This window comes from Chaetura pelagica, unplaced genomic scaffold (genome assembly GCF_000747805.2).
Source record: "Chaetura pelagica isolate M959 unplaced genomic scaffold, ChaPel_1.0 scaffold123, whole genome shotgun sequence".
Taxonomy (NCBI): domain Eukaryota; kingdom Metazoa; phylum Chordata; class Aves; order Apodiformes; family Apodidae; genus Chaetura; species Chaetura pelagica.
The window spans coordinates 7,819,751-7,823,418 of NW_009953295.1; positions in this window are offsets into that span (position 1 = coordinate 7,819,751).

Consider the following 3,668-nt stretch of genomic DNA (forward strand, 5'->3'; position numbering starts at 1 on the left):
AAAGGCAAAAAGTCAGGGCATATTTATTTCACTGGCAAAGTACTGCTCTCAGAGCAGTAAAAAAAATACATGCTTGGTGTAATGACAGGTAGGGTTGCAAGCGAAATGCATTTTGCCTGTTGCTTTTAACTGGTATTTTGTCTGCTGCTAGCTTTTCAGGACACTGCAATCAAATAATTATTGTTTCCTTGGTCGCCAACTATTTTTCTTTTATTAGTAATACCGACCTTTGTTTATTCTGCTTCCTCCCGTGGGAAATTTCAACACGCCTCCAGAAAGGATGCTGTATGACTCTCATTTATAATGGGATCACTCCCTTTCTTCCCAGGGGAGGCTTTCTCTTTCCATTTTTTCCCCCTCTGTATTTGTAGACAGGGACACCAAGTCAAATCTCTACTGTGTTCACATTCATGTGATGCGAACAAGATGAACAGATCAGCAATTCTCACACATTTGCCTAGGAGATGTACAGCTGAAGAGAATTCATCTCAGACACCATTCCATTTAAGCTGTTTAACATTCATTCTGGCAACATTAGCAACAGACCATACAGAAAGTAGTATCGAAAATACATTTTTGTGGTGTTTTTTTTTTCTTTCCTTAAGGCAACAAGTGTTTTCTGGGGTTTCACAACCTTCATTTCTTTGCTTTTTTGCTCTCCACTTCCTACTTATTTTCTCACCATGCTCATTCCTTTTTCACCAACGTAGGCATTTTACTATCTATCCTCAGTCTTACAGCATATTTCTTGGTGTGGTTTTGTCCTCTTTAGTTACTCCTCCGCCCTCCTCAGCCTGTTTGTCCTCTTTCAGGTACATAGTTTATTTTGCTTTCTTATCATGACTACTACCCTTTGTCCTAGAAAATCCTTTTCTTTCACTAGGTCATCATGTACTTCTGTCACTCTCATTTGTAGCCCCCAGCTCCACTACTGGCAACTCCTGCTGATGACAGATGTCTCACAATCAGCTGCAAGCCTGTTCTTGGCTCCAAGCCTGAAGGAAGCTCCAAACTTTTTTCATGTTTGCTCTTTGCTGCAGCAATTTTATAGAGATGCAGCAAAGTCACCTTTTCCTGAAGTACAGCTTCATAGAGAATTTCAGGTCCCTCTGCACCACCAAGACAAAATACCTGTAGAAACAGCTTGAGGAAAATTGCAGACAATGCTATCCAGCAGAGTAAGCGTGGATGGCATTTTGCCCTAGAAGTCCTGTTTTGAGCAGTCAGAGCATGTCAGTGCATTAATTCATTGCTTAATATACACAGCAGGAGCTCTGGACTTGAGCATGCAGACACAGCCTTCATCATTCCAACACTAAGATTCATACACTCTCCCCCACCATCTAGGTCAGTACTTTGATCTCTTTCCATGCCTCCTGTGCCACTCAGCCTTAGTATTACCTTCCCTTACTTGTTCTTTCTACTTATCTTTGGCAAGCCAGAAAGAATACATAATAGTCCAATGAGGAGCTAAATGAAAAGAGTCTAAGGTGTGCTAACTCATTAACCAACTAGCAGGAAAGTCTATGAATTCAGATTGGCTAGATATTTCAATGCCATATACACACAGATTGGCCTGGTGCCTATTTATCTGATGCTGGCAGCCAAATACCAGTCTTCTAGGCTGCAAAAAAATGACTTAGGGGGCTACGTCTGTACAGATCAAATATACAAAGTAATTGTGTCAACTTTTGGCCTGCGATTTCTGTAATATCTATGTACTCCTGAGAAAAGAAGCCACCACCAAAGGAATCGCTAACTCAGCTCTATGTGACATTAATGGCTATGTCTGCATTAACAAGTAGTACATGAACTAAGAGAGTGGCTGCTGAGAACCAGATGACTACACTACATGCTTCTGGGAAGTGCTTTACATTCTACTAGCTGTAGACCATTCCTGCAGACTGCTATCAGATTGAGTCCTAGAATACATCATCCAATTTCACAGAAACACAGAACAGTTCAGGCTGGATGTGACCTCTGGATGTCACCTTGTCCAACCTGCCCTGCTCAAGCAGGGTCACATAAAACTGATTGGCCAGGACCACATTCAGAGCATCTCCAAGGATGAAGACTCTACCATCTCTCTGGACAACCTGTAGCAGTGCTGGGTTGTCCTTACAGGGGAGGCGGGGGGGGGAGTGTTTATTTGTGTTCAAACAGAACCCACCAGATTAAAACTTTTTAGATTTAGTAATCCAAAAATAATCCAGTTTACCCATTCTGAGACCACTCCAATGCAAACAAATTGTTCAACAGATTTGCTTCAACAGCAAAAACACAAGTTATTCTAGCTGAAATGCCACTGCAGATTCATTCAGTAGTCCTACCACAACCATATTCTGCCACTCTGCTACAATCGACAGTGCCTGACTTTAGTAAGTGATGTTAAATATAGTATTCTTAAAATGTTTTCCGAAACAAAACTCTATCGATGACCAGCAACCACATACCCATTGATATCAGCTTTATCTCTAGAAAAGTACATACAGACATTAGATATTCCATACATTTGGAAGCCTATCCTGCTTTAACACATTGCCATCTTAGACACAGATCCAAATGAACCAGGTGCTAAGCCCATTTGGAAATCAAGGCACAAGAGGGCTGATGGCAGATTAAATACACCATGCACAGACTCTACAGAGAATATAGATGTGTAGAGAGTGACACTACAGAAGCAGTGAGTGAGATGCTATGCATGCTGAGGGCTGCCAGCATTTAGATCTTTGTGATCCATCAAGACAGCCCTGTTCTAGTATTGCTGAAATCATGGTTAGGCAGGCTATAGCTCTGTGGTAGATCATCAGCTGGGACAAGTCAGCCATGTCACTCATGAAAACACAATTCAGTTTGACCGGCACAACTTCTATCACTGGAGCTTAAAAATTATCAAACCATTGACAGACAAGGACATAAGGAACAGCAATAGAGTCAAATGACACATGCCACAACACTTTTGATACGGAGACATTCTAACGAAAAGACCCAGAAGGATGGACTTCAAAACATCTGTTTTCTCTCTAGCATTCTGTTTCTCTTCAGATCATTTGGAAAGACCTATACAAGTAGTTTCTCAGCTTTTGTTGTTTAAATGAGATTTTCACAAAAACTTTAAAAAATAATTTAAAAAAAAAAGCTTATGTTAAACTGTATAATAAAATTGCATCATGTCCAAATGCTTTATTCCTTCAACCTTTAACCTAGCTAGCCAGGGAAATGCATTAATGAATCAACTTGCAAAATGAAGTGCTACTTCTGAGAATACAGAAGGCAGAATTTGGCACTCAGAAGACTTCCTGCTTAACTGGCTTGCCTATATAGAGAACATTTGTTTTATACTTTTTAACAAAACATTTTAGGAAAGTAATAACTGCTATTTTCTGCCCATTAATGTGTGCAGATTTTAATGTTAAAGGTCATGAATTTCCATAGTGGCAAGAAAAAGGTTTAATTCAACCTTTTTTTTGATAAAATTTTAATAGAATAGCTGTTAATATTAAAAAATGCTCCAGGGTCAACTTCCATGAATTGCTGTAGCATCCATTTAATTTTGAAGTGCAGGTAGGATGCTTTTCCCATACCTGGAACCCTATTTTTATCATAAACAAGTTGCTTCTTGACTACTTTAAAATAATAATAATTTAAAAAAATTAATCAATTCCAGT